General features: G+C 43.9%; 1 protein-coding gene across 1 annotated transcript in view; it reads left to right on the forward strand.

Annotated features, from left to right (window-relative positions):
• The first annotated feature begins 7866 nt into the window (after window positions 1-7866).
• RNF144A (ring finger protein 144A) overlaps window positions 7867-21512 on the forward strand; it is a 190853-nt gene continuing 177207 nt past the window's right edge. Inside the window, exon 1 of the mRNA XM_073568171.1 lies at window positions 7867-8061. The gene's annotated coding sequence lies outside the window, so the exon portion shown is untranslated. The remainder of the gene's footprint in view (window positions 8062-21512) is intronic.

Raw genomic sequence — 21512 nt, forward strand, 5'->3', positions numbered from 1 at the left:
GACCTTATTTTTATACATTGTGTGTGAATCCAGCCTTTCACAGAAGCACAAAAGATTACTATTCTATTCAGTGAACTCACTGGTGCTGCACAGTGAGACCCAAGTCCAGGCCTGATGCTGCCAAACAAACTGTAGAAGCTGTGCTCACTAGGTTAAGAGACACCTTTGATACTTGCACTGCAGCAAAAATTAAAATGAGGTTTTTCAACTGCAAACAGAGACCTCAGGAGACTATAAGGGAATATGCACTAAATCTGCAGGAGGCCCTGAGGGATATCCAGCAAACTGATACTGGAAGCATCCGAAGGCCTGATAAAATGATAAAAGACCAGTTCATACCAGGATTCCTGTCCAAATCCGCTAAGGTGCGGTGAGCCCACATCTTTCCTGGGACATTTCAGCTGTATTGAACAGCTTACATGTGCCCGCAATAGCGGTGGGTGGAATCGCGATCCACCCGAGGCTATTAACCTGTTAAATGCCGCTGTTAAACGCTGACAGTGGTATTTAACTCACGCTTACAGCCATCGGCCGGAAAGTCGCCCACCGGTGACCCCGTCACGTGATCGCGGGTCACCGATTCATTGGCATGACATGGTTGTCAGTGCCAGATTGCTGTGAGCGCCACCCAGGGGTCGGAGCTCATAACAAGCGAGTAATTCTGCTACATAGAGGCGATCTGTAATGGTCAATGTGTGACTGGACACACCGCCTCCAGCAGGGCGAATTTATATGACACACGCGACTCTGGATATACCACCTCCAGTAGGGCGAATTTAAATAAGACGTGCAGCCGGATACACCGCCTCCAGCAGGGCGAATTTAAATAAAAAGGGGAAACAATCACAATTAGTCCCACCACTGCACTGAAACACACAAAAAGGAAAGGCACAAACAGGGAAACACCACTTAGCTTTGCTCTGTTGCTCTTGCTCCCAGCAACAGAGTCCACCACCAGAATGCAGCTTTCCTCCTGAATAGCTGCCACCAAGCTCTGTCAGAGCTGCAAGGAAGTCCCCTCTGACTCCTTCCACACGAGGGCTCTGACTAAGCTGCCAGGACCTCTCTCTAGATCCTTCCTCCACCAAGGATGGTTGAAATGAACACTATCACCAACACCAGTGAGAGCACATGACACCTTTGTAGTTAAGCCAGAGGAATCACACCTGTTAGTGATTCCCAAGTAATAATGCTAACCACCACTGGGGGCAAACTAGAACAAAAGACACCACTGTAATAATCCTAATGGCCACCGGGGGCAAAACCAAACTTAAGCTTAAGGAAAAAAAAAAGGCTACCTGTGCTTTAAACTGTCATGATCCAACCTGGATCATAACACGATCTGATCATGGAGACTATCGAAGCATGCCAAAAGTAAAAAAAATGTTTTTAAAAATATAAAAGTTCAAATCACCCCCCTTTTGCCCCATTCAAAATAAAACAATAAAAAAAAACCATACAAGTATTTGGTTTCGCCACCTTCAGAATCGCCCAATCAATGAAAAAATGGAGTAACCTGATCGCTAAGCGACGTAGCGAGAAAAAAGTAAAAAACGCCAGAATTACATTTTTTTGGTCGCCGCGACATTGCATTAATATGCAATAACAGGCAACCAAAAGATCTTATCTGCACCAAAATGGTGTCTAACAATGTCAGCTTGGCACGCAAAAAATAAGCCCTCACCCAACCCGAGATCATGGAAAATGGAGACGCTACGGGTATCGGAAAATAGAGCAATTTTTTTTTAACAAAGTTTGGAATTTTTTTTCACCACTTAGATAAAAAAGAACCTAGACATGTTTGGTATCTATAAACTGGAGAATCATAATGGCAGGTCAAAAAAAAAAACAAGTGTGGGATTGTACTTTTTTTACAATTTCACCGCACTTGGAATTTTTTTTACCGTTTTCTACTACACAACATGGTAAAACCAATGGTGTCATTCAAGAGTACAATTTGTCCCGCAAAAAAAAAAAGCCCTCACATGGCTATATTGATGGAAAAAGGTCCCGTAGCAGGACCTTAAGGTCCTAGTAAGGTGGCAGCAGATAGAACAATCTGGCAGAAAGATAGAGTTGTGAAACTCACAGACCCAAAACTTGATTTCCTGACCTCTAGGGTGCATGTGTATTGAATGTTTCATTGGTATGGATATGTCAGCAATCGCTCTTGTGCACTTCTGCACTGTGAAGATCATTCTTTACCTTAGACAATTGCGCTTGCCCAATGACTACTTCCGGATACCGACCTGCTGTCCTTGACTGGTTTCTATTTGACTAACCTATGTACACATGTAAAGCTGACACCATGTGGCTTACACATTCAGCCTTACCCCTGAGGAAACCAACAACATGTGTGGCGAAACGTGTGAGGTCTCTGGTTCTCATTCTACTACTATGCCTTATACAAGGTGCAAGGTTTTTTTTTTCACCAATCATTTTTGGGTTTGATAGGTATATTGTTGTTTAACCTTTATTCCCATTACCAGGACTCATGCATGATACTCTCGTTTAGATAAGCTGTCCATTCGGCTGTCATAGCGCACATATTCAGCCCCATATTGTGTATTTCTTATACCATACCAATTATTTGAAAATAAATATCTGTATACTGGTATATAGTGAGTCTGGTTTATAAAAACCTTCTATATTATTGGCGGCTAATGAGTGTTAAGCGCTATTATGGTCTTCCACCAGTGTTTATACATTGTTTGGGCACTTTTTGCCTTTTTAATAGTTTTTTTTTTTAATTAATTTGTGTATTATTTCACTGTTTTTTGTGTATTTTTTTTATATTGAATAAACTTATTATCCTGATAAGGGGATCCCATAGCATTTGCATACTTCTTTGAAACTTTTTCACAGGCAAGATATTTCTCACTTGCATGGTCCTTTGTCAAATCTTGAAGCCTCCAACCATTCCACAATTTCTACCTACAATACAGTACACCCATTGGTGGACACAGACAGAAAAGGGCCCTAGTGCTATATCAATATATGGACTCTTTGCAGTCTAGTAGCCCATCATAATTCATGATTCCACCTGTATTGGAGGTTGAAATGGACCCCCTACTTCTTGGGCACCAGGTTGCACCAATGATACGTCCACCCATTTATACACCCTTTGATCCAGAGGCTTCTACAGTAGAGTCTGTGTGACCCCAAATCTCTATAAAGCACCCAAACCCCATTGGAAATTCTCCTAAATTCACTGTACAATAGAATTACACAGGTAAGTGGCGCTATGCTTTCCGTGTTTATTATAAGTGAAACCTTTGAGCAGCACCAAAGGGTTTCAGCTGCCATGAGCGTCTTCATTCTAGTTATTGTTTTTGGTTCAGATTTATAGATCTCGTGAATGTGATATTCAGAAATATATCATATCTCAAAACTTTGATTTTTTTTCGCCTGAATTTCTTTTTGGGTTATGAATAATTATTACGCTGGCCACCGAGTGGTACAGTGATACTTTTAAAAAGTAAAGAGGCCAGATGAAGGGCTTGTTTTTTTCAGCTAATGTATGTGTATATTTTTACTATGTAACAAAATATGTAAAAATATGTTTTATTGTTTATTATTTATTACTTTGTAACAAATGTGCAATTATATAATCCCTTTAAAAATATGAAACTTTAATAAATTGAGGTTAAAAACACCCCCCTAGTGCAATAACACAACTATCAAACTCTATACATTAATAACCTACGATAGCCCTACACTAGCCTGCTATCCCTTCCTGACAGTAGAGGTTGGCACTCTAAAGGTACGATTTCGCGCCCCCACTCCGCGGCGGCTGTCCCAGACTCGCCCTAAATGACCTTTATAAACTACAGGTGGGAAAACAATAAGCAAATAAAAGAGATGAAAGGTAGTGCATAGGCTAGTTTCACACTAGCGTTTATTCGACGCAGCGCACGGCGCAGCTAAGCCCTGCCCCCTGCTGGCTCCCTGCCTGCCCCATCCGGTCCTCGCTGCCTACTATCGCACATGGACGCTTGCGATCTGCACACCCTATCTTTAACATAGGGTGCGCAGATCATGCTCTAGCCGTGCGCTAGTAGGATTTTGGCGTGCGCTGCGCACTTTTGAAACTGTGCCCGTGTGCGCCGAACGCAGCATGTTGCATTTCGACGCGCACGGCGCACCTTCAAAAGTGCACAGCGCACGCCAAAATCCTACTAGCGCACGGCCAGCGCACGATCTGCGTACCCTATGCTAAAGATAGGGTGCGCAGATCGCAAGCGTCCATGTGCGATAGTAGGCGGCGATGACCGGATGGGGCGGGCAGGGAGCCGGCAGGGGGCGGGGCTTAGCGGCGCCATGCGCTGCGTCGAATAAACGCTAGTGTGAAACTAGCCTTAATATAATACACAGGCTATTAATGTACAATATATAAAAGACCCAAACTTAGACTCCAGCCTCGACGTGTTTCCCGTCCACACGGTTCATCAGGAGGCACAATAAGGAACCAGCCAATTCATGGATGTGAGGTGTCCAGATAGAGAGGCAAACCTGTCCAAACACCATATAGGACTGGTTTATATATCCTAAAATGGAGTCCAAGGACCAATCATGTCCAGCCAAGACAGACACACCCACATTTCCCAGGTCGCACTAGGTCATAGATAGAGTTTCCTTAATGAATTTGCTCAAAGAAAAAATAAACCCCACACATCAAACCCTATTTCCAGCGGTATGATTCAAAAAGGGGATAGAATGATATTATGTAAAAAGCAGGAGACACAGAATGAATACCTGAAATCCACGCTGAGTGTTTCAAAATCGATTCACTGTGATGTTTGCATAAACGTTCATAAAATAAATATAACACTTCTAAACAGTTATAGACGTGCGCTCCAGATGATTAGAATACAAGCTGAGCGCTCTAACATGGTGTGCACCCAGGGTCCTGTGGCGCTCCTCTGGGCAAGCGCAGGCCGGCGTCTCATACTTGATGATTGCAGGCGTGCGCTCCAGTGTGGAACGCAAGCCACTTTCTGCATGCTAGGAGACAGCATGTTTTTGGACATGAACAATGGAGGTTTTAGGCGGCGGACTTCGTTCGATATAACGCAATACTTCACTGCGCTCCAATAAGGAGCGCTTTTAACCCTTCCTTTGCACTTGTATAGATATTTCAGGGTCAGTCTTAAACCGCACTATGTAGCTGCATACCAATGCGGACCCCATATATGGACATGTCCACCTACTGCAATATTTTACTGCACTCCAATATGGAGCGTTTTTAACCCTTACTTTGCGCATGTATGAACATTCCAAAAACAGCCTTAGAACGCACTATCTAGCTGCATAATGTGAACTGCATACATAGGTGTGTCCACATCTCATTATATAGGACAAAACTGCACATGATGTTGTTCATGGTGCGGAATGATTTAGCCATTGTCCCCCCTTTTTGTAGTTAAAATAGCCTAAGGAGTTGTTATTATTAGGCCTCTTTCACACTTCAGTTTTTTACAATCAGTCACAATCCGCCAGGTTTTGAAAAAAAACGGATCCTCAATTTTCTTTTGAGGATCCGTTTTTTTCCCCATTGACTTCCATTATTGGCGGATTGTGACGGATTGCTGTCCGTTGCATCCGTTTTTTTTGAGGATCCACCAAAAGTTGCTGTCCGTCACCATCCTCAAAGATTTCAAAACGGAGCTTGTAACGTTTTTTTCTGTGGCGGATCCTCCAGACACTCATTTAACCCGAAATTCTTTCTGGCTGCCGGACAAAAAAAAATTCTCTCTCTCTCTCTCTCTAAAAACGGATCCTGTGCCATCCGTTCACATCAGTTGACAACGGATCCGCTTCTCTAACTTTTTGACGGATTTGAACTGATGCAAAAAACTGAAGTGTGAAAGAGGCCTTAGCGTGTTTTAGTGGCATCCAAATCATATAGATGATAGGGGAAATAGAAGATACCTAGATTCATTGGCCATAATAGGTACTTAATATTATATTAAGATTAAAGAATGGGGTCTAGTAAAGGATCCACCATCAACACTTGGAGTAGAAGAAGTAAGACAGTCTAGACAACAGGATGTAAAAATGGGAAAATCAGAACAACTATACTAAACAAAGCAGGCATAAGTAAGGGATTCATTTAACCCCCGTGGTGATACAGATTGCGTTCTAAGGCTGTGTGCACACGCTGCGGAAAAGGTGCGGATTCATCCGCGCGGATTTTGTACAATCCGCAGGTGAAACCGCAGGTCAAAAGACCTGCGGTTTTACCTGCGGATTGCTCTGCGGTTTTGCCCTGTGGTTTTTCATCTCCTCAATGGAGGAGATGGCAAACCGCAGGAGAATCCGCAGAAAGAATTGACATGTCAATTCTTTCTGCGGATTGAAAACCGCAGATAATCCGCGCGGAAAATTCCGCACCGTCTGCACTGCGGTTTTTGATTCCCATAGGGAATCATTGTACTGTACACCGCAGCAAAAACTGCTGCGGGTCCGCAGCGGCCAAAACCGCTGCGGAACCGCAGCAAAATCCGCAGCGTGTGCACACAGCCTCAATATCCACTCGGCCTCACGTTTTAGAATTGCCTTATCAAAATCTCCTCCCCTTAGCTTGGGTTTAACCAATTCAATCACAGAGAAGGAAATTTCCTTCAAATGTCCGTCATGTTTTTCATTAACATGACAGGCAATCGGGGTGTCCCTTTTATTTCTAATGTCGCCCAAGTGCTCACCAACCCTAGTCCTCAGTTCCCTACTTGTTTTTCCAATGTAGTCCAGGGGGCATGTGCAAGTTGCTTTTTACACCATCCCCCATGGTTCTACAATTGCCAAAGTCTTTTATATAGAATCCTCCATTGGCCGCACTGGAAAAACACTTGCACTGTGACATATAGCGACATTTCGAGCAGTTTCCACACTTAAAAAAGCCTAAGGGTTTTCGGTCCAGCCATGTTCCAGTTTTTTCGGGTTTCTGGTAAAGACTGTGAACCCGCCTATCCCCGATAGATCTGCCCCTCCTGTATGTAATGCTTGGTTTTAGTGAAACTAGGTTTTTTAGAGAGGGGTTTGCCAGCAGTACACCCCAGTGTTTTTTCATGATCTGCTACACCCTCTCAGCTTGATTGTCATAGGTACCAATCATCCTTACCATCTCGGGTTTAGCCCTAGGGGTATTTTTTTCTCTTAGGCCTCTTTCACACTTCCGTTTGTGACAATCAGTCACGATCCGCCAATTTTGAAAAAAAATGGATCCGCCATTTTTCTTTGCAGATCCGTTTTTTCCCCCATTGACTTTCATTATTGGCTGTCCGTCAACATCCTCAAAGATTTCCAAACGGAGCTTGCAACGTTTTTTTACCCGGCGGATCCTCCAGACGCTGAATTAACCCCAAAATCTGTCTGGGTGCTGGACAAAAAAATCTCTCTCTCTCTCCCTCTCTCTCCCCCCCCCGGCCAGCGATTCCTTTAAATTTCCTCATTTTCAGGATCCGTCTAAAAACGGATCCTGTGCCATCCGTTCACATCAGTTGAGAACGGATCCGCTTGTCTGCCTTTTTGGCGGATTTTAACATGCAAATAACTGAAGTGTAAAAGAGGCCTTAGGAGCGCAGACCTGTTTCTACCAAGGGCATCATTATACGAGTTAACCAGAACCTACTCCCATCCCAACCAAAAATCACTCAAACTCAATTTTTCTTTTGGATCCTATTAAGGATTTGATACAGAGCATTTTGAGCCCAATTTGGACTGTTTCGGATATTTACAAGCAGAGATTTTTTACTTGGAACTGGAGAGAGAATTCAGGACTGAGGCCTAGGGCTCTACTCACTGCTACAGGCCTCATCTAGGCCCTGCCGGCTAATGGATCATATACAGAGCTCATACATTTGTGCTATAATTACATAGGCATTGCCATAGTACCCGGACCTAAAGCTTTCCTTCCGGCACCACAGGAACGGCGTGAGACATAAGAGACACCGCTCTGGATTGAAAAACAACAGGGACAACCATCTGCTTCACTGGAGGCCCCACCAGGCCACAACAGGAAAATTACCTCAGGCACAAAACACTGGACCCTCCAGCAAACAGGTATTTAACCTTAACAAATAGGGGAAAATCTCATTTAATTAATAGCGGGAAGGACAGCGGGAGCCAGGTTGTGGACCACTTGTAGGATCCTCCCTGCTCAGCAGAGCACCTGAGGTGGTTGCAGGAGCCTTGCTGTCTCTCCCAGGCCTGACTGTTAGGGGGCTGTGTGTTCTATCTTGTCCCCAGCTAAAGGAGAAGCTACAAGACTATAAGAGTTAATACAATCTCCATAGATACCTTATTGTATGTATAAAGGTGTGTGACTCCCTCTGCTGGCCATTTGATGCAATTGCCCATACTTAAAAAGAAGGAAGAGAGAGTTTTTTTTTTCTTTCCCCTGTTTTGGGATGTTGCTCTGACTTATAGGCTCACGTGCCCACTTGCTCTTGTGATATTAAAGGGGTATTGCAGCTGAACTGCACCAGAGGCATACTCTGTTCTATAAAATTTACCCCATATCTTGCTAATATCCAACACGGAGGGCATGGACGATCCTGGTGGACTATAAGGGTGTGTGCAGACGCTGCGGAATCCGCTGCGGATTAATCCGCATGGATTTTGCAAAAACTGCAGATAAAACCGCAGGTCAAAAGACCTGCAGATTATCTGCGGTTTTGCCTGCGGTTTGGTCCTGCAGATTCACCATCTCCACAATGGTGGAGATAGGAACCCGCTGCGGATTCCGCAGAAAGAATTGACATGTCAATTCTTTCTGCGGTTTCAAAACCGCAGCAAATCCGCGCGGATTTATCCGCACCGTCTACACAGCGGTTTTTGTTTACCATTCATTTGAATGGTACTGTACACCGCAGCTAAAACTGCTGCGGGTCCGCAGCGGCCAAAACCGCTGCGGAACCGCAGGGGAATCCACAGCGTGTGCACATACCCTAATTATGGAACACTAGATCTGTCACCATGGGCATAAATATGCACCCACCTATATGAGTAATTGTCATGCGATAACTTTCAGATCGCAAGAGGTCACTGAGCAATGGGTCCCAAAAAGTCTTTTTCATCAGAAGACAATACCCGTCCGATCACACAACTGACTCAACGTACAAGATCAGCTAGTCACACTATGTCAGCATCACAATCCACCTCACTGAACACCGGGAGCTCCCCCCAGAGGTCACAGCAAACTAACTTGACTACTCCAACCAACATGATCCCAATGACAATGGAGGATCTCCTGACTACCATTCAGAAAACGTTCAGAGCCGAATTATCCTCTGCTGTAAGCAACTTCACGCAGCAAATTCAGGATATTGCTCAAAGAACCAACGATTTGGAAAGAATGGATGACACAGCAGATGCCGCTGAACATAATAGTGAACAACTACAGGAACAAGATGCTAGACTCGAGTTCCTAGAGCTAAAGTGTGAAGACTTGGAAAATCGATCTCGCCGAGGTAATATCAGAATTAAAGGACTACCGGAAAGTAGCTCCAATCTAATGGAGGTTGCCTCAAACCTCTTCTGTACCCTCCTGCCCCAAGCAGATCCTAATTCTTTAAAAATAACCAGAATTCACAGGGCTTTGGGAGGTCCCAAATCTGATGCCTCATCTAGGGACGTTGCCCTTAAAATGCATCATGAGGAATCCAGAGACCTGATTCTATCCACAGCTCGTAAACTGAACAATTTACCAGGTGTCCCAGATACTGTATCTCTGTTCCCTGACATCTGCCCCGCAACCTTGATAAGGAGAATAGCCATGAAAGACATAACTCTGGCCTTAATAAAAGCAAAGATTGAGTACAGATGGGGATTCCCACATGCTTTAATTTTTTTCCTATGGCAACACCACCTATTCTCCAAGAAATCTCGAGGAAGAGAGAAAAGCACTGGAGAAAGCAGGCATCTCGATTTCTGATTCGGGAGCCCTACCACAGAGACAGAGACCGCGCAGAGAGTGGATGGAAGTTCGTCATACCAGACTCAATAAATCGCAGCACAACAAATAGTCTAATTCTTGAGTCCACTATCGACAAATGTGCTGGAATATTCTCAAAGAACGACCAAAATGCTGAGTTATCGTTCTGATAGTATTGCTATTTGATGTTTCTAATGACAATTTATGAATAATATTGTTTTCTTTTTCTACTAGTGGAGTGTTGTGCCCCTGGAGTAAGTATGCCACTCCATTTTGGGCTATTACTGCCTCTGTTCCTACTGATAGTGGACCAGCACATTATAGCCCACAAATTGGTCTTTGGTTGCGACCATTTTTCTTGTTATTGTATTTTTTGTTACCCTCCCTTCCCTCTTTTCCCTACAAGAGTGTCGATGAGATGTAAAAATATTTTTGGATATGTGACTAAGGTGAAAGTGCCTGTTCCAGGCCGTAGTTTAATTAGAAATTTCATTAGAGTCTCTTTATGCATACTTAATGTATAAGGTACTATCACACAATGTTAGGGGATTCAATTCCCCGATAAAAAGAAAACGCGCCTTTATTGATTACCAGAAACATTCCCCTGATGTGCTATTCCTACAGGAAACTCATTTCTCTAATAACTCATCTCCCAAATTTTTCCATAAGCTCAACTCGAGATTTTTTCTTGCTACTCATGATAAAAAAAGAGAGGTGTCGCCATATTGCTACATAATTCTTTTCCATTTGTGCAGGAGGGTTTGGTTACAGACGCAGAAGGTAGATATATAATCCTTTGGGGCACGGTCCAGGAGAAGCGATTCTGTCTTGTTAACTGCTATGCACCCCCGACACTTCAAATGAAAACATTTAAATCTATTGCAAGATCCCTAAGGTCTATACCCTATGATACTATTATATGGGGGCGCGATTTTAACCTGACTGTAAACCCAACCCTTGATAGATCTAATAAGGGGAGGCCTGACATGACAAGGAAGAAAAAAAAACTATCTTTGATGGTATCTTGCAAGCTCATCATCTGGTGGATTCATGGAGAGAGTCTCATGGACAATTCAGAAGTTATACCTATTTTTCTAGAGCTTTCCATTCAGCATCAGACTGAAGAACATTGGGCCCACCAGAGGATTTGGTTCTGAAGGCCCACCTTTCTTCCCCACTCAAGAGCCCAATTGCAGCAGCAAGGTTTGCTCTATGTAATCTCCTGAAGGAGAAGTGAGGGCCCACCGGAGGATTCTCCGGTTCTCTGGTGGGCCAGTCCAACCCTGTTTCCATTCATACTCCAGGATTGACTGGATTCTAGCTAATTCGGAAAACATACCATCATTGATGTATTCCAGACATGTCCCCTTCTCTTGGTCCGACCATGATAGCGTACTCTCTGAGTTTAAATTAGGCATGAAGACTGCATGCCTGTATACGTGGAGACTGAATGAATCCTTGCTTTCTGACCCTCAAACGCGAATAATGGTCGAACAAGAGCTCAAGGCCTTCTTCCACTCTAATATCACCCCGGACACCTCTATGGGTAATATATGGATGGCCCATAAAAAATATATCACTGGTGTACTCATTAGGATAGCATCCCAAAAAAGAGGAATCGTCTTAAGGAGCAATTGACTCTCAAGAATGAACTTTATAAATTAGAAACCGCCAATCAGTCACACCCCTCCCTATACTTAACTAAACGAATCTATGACTTAAAACTACAAATAAATACCTTGCTAACAACTCGTACGGAAAGAGCAATCAGGTGGACGCAAGCGACATTGTATCGGTTCTCTAATAAAATGGACCTAATGCTTGCCCAAAAATTAAAACAGAAAGAGCGATTAAACTCTATCTTCTCCGTAAAAGACGAACAATCCCAAACAAATTTTAACCCAAACAAAATCTACAAAATATTTCAAACTTATTATCAAAAACTATACACTGATAGCACGAATTTTTCATTGCCCAAATTGAATGACTTCCTAACTAATGTACCACTACCTTCCCTAACTCCGGCTTACGCTGCTAAATTGCATTCTCCTATCACTGAAGAGGAAATCACATCTACTATAAATCATCTAAAAGCTGGGAAGGCTCGGGCCCCGACGGGCTGACCGCACTATACTATAAAAAGTTTTCAAATATTTTATTAAAGCATATACAAACATACTGCAATAATATGCTAACTGGCCAAACAATGCCGCCGGAATTCTATACGGCGCATATCACTGTCATCAGAAAACAAGGGAGAGACCCATTGCCCACAAAAAACTACAGGCCAATATCCCTTTTGAACGTGGACCTTTCTGCCTGGTCTTGTCCATAAAGATCAGGTTGGATTCATCCCAACTAGACAAGCTCCGGATAATATCCGTAAAAACCTAAACCTCATACATAATGCCAACAAACGTAAAACCCCATTAACTTTGCTAGCTTGAGATATAGAAAAAGCTTTCGATACCATATCTTGGACATACATGTTTAAAATCTTGCGTAAAATGGGGATTTCACAACAATTAATCGATTCACTTAAACTTCTATATAATACCCCGATTGCTTATTTAAAATTACCTTCGACCACTCCAGAGCCAATAATTATCAGCAGAGGAACCAGGCAATGGTGCCCCCTATCTCCGGCCCTATTCACTTTGGTGATGGAACTACTGGCGCACAAGATCCGTCTGCACCCCGATATCACAGGCCAAACAATAGGTAGACATGAATACAGGGTCAGTCTGTTTGCCAACGACCTTCCTTTGACTTTGACAAATCCTCATATATCCCTACCTAATCTTTTAGATACACATAAATCCTTTGAGGAAATCTCAGGCTTAAAGGTCAATATCGATAAATCAGAGATTATGTTTCTGAACACCCTCCTGCTGAACAAAGCTCACTGGTATAGAACTTTCATTTCCGACATGCAAAACATTATATTACATACCTAGGAATAAACCTTACATTATCTAAATCCATGCTATTTGTCATGATCCAAGGTGGATCTGACAAGTAAATGGACAAAGTGAACTTTTTTCCTTTGGCTTGGTGCCAAAGTGGGTTGATTGCCCCCAGTGGCCATTAGAATTATTACACGTGGTGTCATTTGTTCTAAGTTGCCCCGGTGGTGGTGAGTGGTATTACACATTAGTTTTAATGTGCACGTATTACAAATCAGGTGTGAGGCTCTATAAAAGAGTTTCAGGTGTGTTTGATGATCGTTGGTGATATTGATAGTTTGTCATTTGGGAAGCAAGCCTGTGTGATGAAGGAGCTGAATGAGAGTCCTGGGCAGCCCAGCCAGAGGGGTTGAGCCAGCTATGGAGTCTGCAGGGAGTGCTGGCATGGATTGGTGGAGTCCAATGATGTGGTCTGCAGGAAGGGCTGGCATGGCATGGTGGAGTTGCAGTTTATGGTGTCAGCAGGAAGTGCTTGCATGGCTTGGTGGAGTGGCGACTATGGTGAGAGTTGCACTCAGCATGCTGGACTTGGTTGCTGAAAACTGGACTCAAGCATGCTGGACTTATTGGCAGAAAAGTTGGACTCAAGCATGCTGGACTTTTTGGCAGAAGCTGGACTCATCTTTGGGACTCTGTTTACTGGGTAGCTGCAACTGGTGATGGACTCTGCTTCAAGGCTGCTCTATGGTGATGGATCGGTTATGGTGATGGATCCGGTTGGAGGAGAAGATGCACGCAGGTGGTGGGCTCTGTTGCTAGGAGCATACGCAACAGAGCAAAGCTAAGTGGTGTTCCCCCTGTATTGTCATTTTCCCTTATGTGTGCTTAGTGCAGTGGTGGGATTAGTTTCCGCACCGACCAATTCCCTAGTGAGGGTTTAGGTGCAGGGCGAGTCAGGGTTTGAGGTACGCGTGCGTCGCCGGGGCAGAACCGGCATAAGGAACGTTAAGAGTGCAGGGACACTGGCTCAGGGGAGTACAGGAGTACAGGAGGTCTCCATGTCCCTATTCCCTATCGCAGGGCCCACCATTGTTATTGTTACCCAGGTTTCCCCTATATTATTTAAATTCGCCTTACTGGAGGCGGGGTTTCCAGACTACTGTATATAACGTGCATTACCTAAATTCACCAGTTGGAGGCAGTGTATCCAGCTGCACGTTTTGTTATTTAAATTCACCCTACTGGAGGCGGTGTATCCAGGGTCAGGCGTTTCATGGGTTCGCCTTGCGGTACTTGCTGCATCCAGACACATGTGACCGTGACATTATCACCAACCCTACTTTTTTTTCTGGTTTGCCTTGGCCATGTGTAGACCTCTGAGTAATTGCTGCCGGGCCTCACTGAGGTGAGTGAGGAGCGGCATGGTGTGTTAGAGCCACTGCAGCAGTAGTTATCAGGGTCTGGGGCCTTCCCATTGGCTTCACCAGACAATCAAATGGTGGCTGCGGTCTGGCAAAAAGCCCCTAGAGTCGCTGCTGGGGAGCGGGACTTGTTCATACTGGCGGACGCACCCAGACAGGTGGGTGGAGTTGGTGATCCCCATGGTGCTGTCTGTGGTTCCCTGAGGTGAAGGGGTAATTCCCTGTAGTGAGCAGACTGGTGTTATAGCCCGCGGGGTTCACGCCAAATCTTCTATACCGTCGAAGAAGCCGCCCCCTCCTGGTCATGTGGAGGATGGCGACCAGCGAGTGTATATTTCCTCCTTATTCCTGTCCCCTTCTCCTCCAGGTGTGAGCAGCAGGTGCACTGCGGGGGAGTAGGGACAAATCTCAACCCTCGCCATTAGCCAACCCTGGGATGCGCAGACCTCATGGTGAAAGAGTAGGAGGGTGGTGTCCCTTGGTGAATAGCGGGGGTGTGAATGTGGTGACACAGGGGGACACCTCTGTTGTCGAGTCCAGAATGAGTTCACCAAAATATGACAAACGAATGTGTGGCAATAAACGTTCAGGTCCGGACCTGTGTGTGAACGAGCATGTATGGGTGGCCACCAAAAAACATCTTGTGGAAGTGTGTTGCGGAGTCTGATCAATTCATAGCAAACATACACATACATAAACTCGTTCCCCAGGCCAGCGCTGTGGAGATGAGTGGTGCCTCCAGAATATGTATTGCCAATACCAGCGGTGCGTTTGTCATAAACCTGAAGTTTCAGGTGGTGGTGGGGTGAACCCAGGATCTGGGCGTCCCAGATGTAGGTGTTTACCTTATGAGGAGTGGTCTTGAGGGTCCAGAGGCCCCTCATTAAGGAGGTGGTACTGTCATGATCCAAGGTGGATCTGACAAGTAAATGGACAAAGTGAACTATTTTTCCTTTGGCTTGGTGCCAAAGTGGATTGATTGCCCCCAGTGGCCATTAGAATTATTACACGTGGGGTCATTTGTTCTAAGTTGCCCTGATGGTGGTGAGTGGTATTACACTTTAGTTTTAATGTGCACGTATTACAAATCAGGTGTGAGGCTCTATAAAAGAGTTTCAGGTGTGTTTGATGATCGTTGGTGATATTGATAGTTCGTCATTTGGGAAGCAAGCCTGGGTGATGAAGTAACTGAATGAGAGTCCTGGGCAGCCCAGCCAGAGGGGTTGAGTCAGCTATGGAGTCTGCAGGGAGTGCTGGCATGGATTGGTGGAGTCCAACGATGTGGTCTGCAGGAAGGGCTGGCATGGCATGGTGGAGTCGCAGTTTATGGTGTCAGCAGGAAGTGCTTGCATGGCTTGGTGGAGTGGCGACTATGGTGAGAGTTGCACTCAGCATGCTGGACTTGGTTGCTGAAAACTGGACTCAAGCATTCTGGACTTATTGGCAGAAAAGTTGGACTCAAGCATGCTGGACTTTTTGGCAGAAGCTGGACTCATCTTTGGGACTCTGTTTACTGGGCAGCTGCAACTGGTGGTGGACTCTGCTCCAAGGCTGCACTAGGGTGATGGATGCGGTTATGGTGATGGATCCGGTTGGAGGAGAAGATGCATGCAGGTGGTGGGCTCTGTTGCTAGGAGCGTACACAACAGAGCAAAGCTAAGTGGTGTTCCCCCTGTATTGTCATTTTCCCTTATGTGTGTTTAGTGCAGTGGTGGGATTAGTTTCCACACCGACCAATTCCCTAGTGAGGGTTTAGGTGCAGGACGAGTCAGGGTTTGAGGTACGTGTGCGTCGCCCGGTGCGGAACCGGCATAGGGAACGTTAAGAGTGCAGGGACACTAGCTCAGGGGAGTACAGGAGGTCTCCACGTCCCTATTCCCTATCCCAGGGCCCACCATTGTTATTGTTACCCAGGTTTCCCCTTTATTATTTAAATTCGCCTTACTGGAGGCGGGGTTTCCAGACTGCTGTATATATGACGTGTATTACCTAAATTCGCCAGTTGGAGGCGGTGTATCCAGCTGCACATTTTATTATTTAAATTCACCCTACTGGAGGCGGTGTATCCAGGGTCACGCGTGTCATGGGTTCGCCTTGCGGTACTCGCTGCGTCCAGATACACGTGACCGTGACACTATTTAAATATAATTATGCTCCCCTCCTCCAAAAACTAACGCAATCTTTGTCAAAATGGTCCTCCCCATCTTTCCTTTTTGGGAAGGGTGCACTCGATTAAAATGGTTACCTTACCTCAATTTCTATATCTGTTCCGATCCTTGCCTATTTCAATACGCGGTACGTTTTATCTGGAATAATAAAAAGCCCCGCATCTCCCAGCAAATCCTGTTTAGACACAAAAGACAGGGAGGAGTTTCGCTACCAAACTTTAGGCTGTGTGCCCACGATGCGATTTTTAAGCGTTTCTGCCGCGATTTTCGGTGCGAAAATGCTGCGAAAACGTTTAAAAACCGTGTACAGAACGCCCCCCATGCATTCCTATGGCATTCCGCACATGCTGTGCTAATGCTGCGCTTTTTTCCGCGGCGGAATCGCATCGCAGAAAAAATCGCAGCGTGATCATTCTTTTGTGCAGAATCGCAAAGAATTGCTGCGATTCCGCACCCATAGGAATGCATGAGAATCGCTGACTTCCCGCATGTGGCTATGCCCACCATGCGGGAAGTTAAGCGTCTCATGTGCGGTTGGTACCCACGGTGTGGAGGAGAGGAGACTGTCCTCCAGGCCCTGGGCACCATACCCCTGTAAAAAAAAAAAAAAAAAATCGGGTATATTTACAGTACATTCCGACGTCCCGCGCTGCATTCCCGGCCTAAGCGTTCCCAGTAATGCCTTGCGGCAAGGTCCTGTGATGACGTGGTCTCGCAAGATCGCTATAGTAACGCGAGACCAACGTCATCACAGGTCTCGCAAGGCATTACTGGGAACGCTGTGGCCCGGGATGGCAGCGCGGGACGTCGAAAGGTAAATATACCCCGATTTTTTATTTTTTTTATCATTTTTAACATTTTATCTTTTACTATTGAGGCCGCATAGGCAGCCTCAATAGTAAAAAGCTGGTCACACTTGTCAAACACTATGTTTGACGAGTGTGACCAACTTGTCAATCACTTTCCAAGTGATGCTTCAAATCGCTTGGAAAGTGCTTGAGAAAATTGCGGCAAAATCGCGAACAGAATCGCGGTAAAATCGCTGTGAAATCGCGCGGAAAAAAACGCGCGATTTCTGGGAAGGAGTCCGGTTTTTAGTGTGCGTTTTAACACGCAACATGGGCACATAGCCTTACTCTCTATTATAGGGCAGCTCAGATCGCCCAGCTGGCAGGGGTAAAAGCGGAACAAAACACACCCATATGGCCACAAATAGAAATCTCCCAAATAGCACCTCTAATTTGGGCCACGGTTCCTTTACCGAAAGATCTGGCTCTACATTCTCCGTATACCTTTCACTCCCTACAAATCTGGAGAGAGAATAGATTCCAATTTGTGTTGCAGTCTCATCCCTCTCCTCTCCTGAACCTGTTTCATAATCCCATGTTCCCGCCAGGAGTTGCATCTCGAAATCACGTATGGTGGCAGCAGAATAAGCTAACTAGGCTACAAAATCTAACTACCCATTTTAAGCTAATGTCAAAACAAGAGTTCATCGCAAAATATAAAGTCCCGAGGTCTGAGACATTCCGACTTGAACAAATTTTTCATTTTCTGCAAAGTCTAACGGTTGGTTCTTCAAACGTACAACCTACAACGCACTAATTAAAATGTCTATATGACCAATTGGGCAATGGTCTCATATCTCATCTTTATTCTATATTTAACAAACCCAGGGATGGCTCAAAATTTAAGACCATGGAACAATGGGAGGCAGATCTATGAATCTTCCTCACACCTCAAAGATGGTTCAGATGTTATGAAAATATAATGAGGGGTAGTAATCAAGTTTCACTTACTGAGACATCTCTTAAATTATCCTTTTAAATACACTATGTACCTAGATTCCTGCACAATATTTACCATTCAGTCCCTGGCAATTGTTGTAGAGGGTGCATTGACGATGGAGACACTCTCCATATTTGGTGGACATGTCCGATAATAAAGTCACTGTGGAAAGATGTAGTAAAATTAATTGCTAATATCTTGGGTAGGAAACTACCTCTGTCACCGTCAGTTCTTCTGCTGGGGGACAGACCAACCAATGCCAACAATAAAACTTGCCGTCTCATTGATTTTATTGCTATGTCGACGAGAAACCACATGGCTAGCAGATGGAAAACCAGTGCGCTCTCTTTAACACAGGTGAAGAATAGGGTCAATTTGATAATGTTATATGAGAAAATAGAAGCTATTAGATCTGATTCTTTTGATAACTTTTCGAGGTATCTGGGATCCTTGGATTCAGGCACATAAAGACGATGATCTTTCCAAAATGATATCTTTATCTATATAATATATTGGCATGGTAGTAGCTCCATACAATTAGAGACTCTGAAACAGGTACACTGGCGCCCCACGTTTGTGTATCTCGCATTATCGACACTCACTTTGAACCCCCCACTTTCCCTCCCCATCCCATTAAGTCTAACTTAGTTGTGTTATAATTGTTTTTCTACACATATTCTAAGCGAAGATTTTGTAGTCAAGGATACCGTATGACCTTAAGTGCCTTTTTTTTCTATATATTAACCCCTGCAAGGGGATCCTTGTACTTTAATATGAATGTATCTCATGTTAAATGATGCTTTCATTTCAATAAAACTGTTGAAACTAAAAATAAAATAATTACTAGTGAGGGTAAACTGAAGGAGCTGTCTGATAAAGTTATTATGCTCTAAACATTCCACAGCTCTGGTCTTCAAATAAATGGTCCACTGTACAAATCCCAATGTCGTGTGGAATGCTGCTGTACAGAGCCTCCACATCGATAGATGCCAGCTTGACATGAGGCTCCACAACAACATCCTCAAGTAGACCCAGTAGATGAGACGTATCGCTCACATAGGACGGGAGTGATACCACAAATGGTCTCAAAATTTGATCAATGTAAACACCAACATTCTGTGAGAGAGAGTCTATACCTGCCACAATTGGGCGACCCTTTAGGGGTATTAAACCTTTATGAACTTTGGGGAGGGCGTAAAAGGATGGTATGACCGGAGTAACATGAGTAAGAAAGGTAAATTCATTCTGTGATATTAAACCCATTTCCCTGGCTGGATTCAAAATACAAATTAAGTCATTAGAAAAACTTTTTGTGGGGTCTTTTGATAATATTTCATATGTCTCCTTATCATTAAGGAGTAGCACACACATTTCCAGATATTTGGGGTGGTCCATGACTACCAGGTCCCCCCTTTGTCTGATGGCTTAAAAATTAAATTGTTGTTCTTTTCCAGCCTTCTCAGGGCCAGAGACTCATTAACCGTTAGATTATTCATTATTTGGTTGCCAAAACAGGTACTGGAGATTTGACATAAGCCTGTTTCAACCAATTTCATGAATATATCAACACTAGTAATGTCAATACATGGAGGCATTCTAGTACTTTTTCTTTTTAAATTAGTAAATGGCCTTTGGCCTCTATTACTCTGATTCTCTCGTAGTAGGCCAACCAGAGCTTGATACTGTAGCTCTCTAGATCCTCCTCAGAGAGTCCCTGTTCCCTGCATGGTTCTAGGTCATGTTTTTGGAAGAATAGCTTCCATTTTAAATTACGCCCAAACAGATAGATGTCCTTCACCCAGGTAAAACATTTGAATGAATTTGTTGGGACAAAATTAAGCCCTTTTTGTAAGACAGCATATTCCTCTCTCGAAAGTACATAAGATGTCAAATTAATTATCTGACTCTGTGTTATTAGGGCCTTCTCCTCTGGTCGTAATTTATGGATGGTCTTTTGTCTAAAAAAGACGAAGAAGGCGCTTGTGATGAAGATGACGGCATAGGGGTGATAGAAGTGTCAAAAGTTCCTTGATTTCCCCTTCCCCTCCCCTTTGTCTGTATTGGTTTCTTGGCTTATTTCATCTGTTTTGTGTTCTGTCATGATAAGTAGCAAGGCCCTGTTCAGACCGCTCAGTGTCTGACGTATCAATATTAGATGAGGATACTTCCACAGTATTCTGTGTTTGGAAGTCATAGGCCTTGTTTTCATTAAATTCCCCCAAATCTCATGTAAACTGTGTTTTCTCTCCTTTAATCTGTTCTGAAATTTTTCTGCAGATGTCTGAAGGAGGTTCTCTCGTCTGGTGAAATCAGGATCAGATTTAAATTTTTGCACTTGTTCAATCAGTTGACTTAATTTTTTACTGGACTCTTCAAATAGTTTTTTCTCCTCTGTAAGCAAAATTTGCATAAAGCGAACAGAGGACTCAATTGATTCCTTGGTCCAGGCTGCCAATACAGCAGAATTTGTAGTACGGGGTGAGGGTCTAACTGTTATGCGGAGACCTCTTGGCACCATTTTGATTTTTATATAATTTTCTAACCCCTTGATCTCCCACCAAGCCTTAATGTTCTCTTTATAAAACAGATAAATATCATTAAACAGGGTTTTTAAAGATGGATTTTCTGTACTTTCGAGAGGTGTCCCACTTGTTGAAAAAACTATATTAGCATCCTGTGCCCACAATTCAGTGTTAATAGGGCCCGACAAAAAACTCGCCATTCCAATTTAGTTAATCAAAAAGGGATTTTTAAAGGGATTATATGATGATTTTGATATTTTTTCCCTGGTCCCGTGGACATTTTTTTGATTTTGTAACAAATGTACATTCACTTTTTAATCACATACAAAAAGAATGTACAATGAAATATTATCACTTTTCTGCTCCCTAAACACCATTATATTATGACTGCAGATTCTCAGTTTTAGGGCTCACTCACATGAGCATATAACATGGCTGTGTGCTCTCTGATGTTTTATTGTAGGCACTTGGCTCAGTGTTATACTATGGGGCAGGGCTCACCAGCGCTTTTCTTCGCATGCCAGTTCGCCAAGTCTATAGATGTGAAACATAAGACTGCACTCTGATGCCAAAAGACGAAAGGGGAACAGCATCCACTCCAGGTGAAGAGGTAAATATCTTTTATGCTGCCAAAAATAGATACAACGTTTCGACCATAAGGTCTTTATCAAGTACAACAAATGGCAACATGAGCGGCCACATATGGTGTGGACGAACCAATCACCATATTGGAAACGCCCCTATATCAAAATACATACACATTTCAAACAAAA

The sequence above is a fragment of the Dendrobates tinctorius genome, unplaced genomic scaffold (genome assembly GCF_039654945.1).
Source record: "Dendrobates tinctorius isolate UK_male_01 unplaced genomic scaffold, ASM3965494v1 ptg000021l, whole genome shotgun sequence".
In the NCBI taxonomy this organism is placed as follows: domain Eukaryota; kingdom Metazoa; phylum Chordata; class Amphibia; order Anura; family Dendrobatidae; genus Dendrobates; species Dendrobates tinctorius.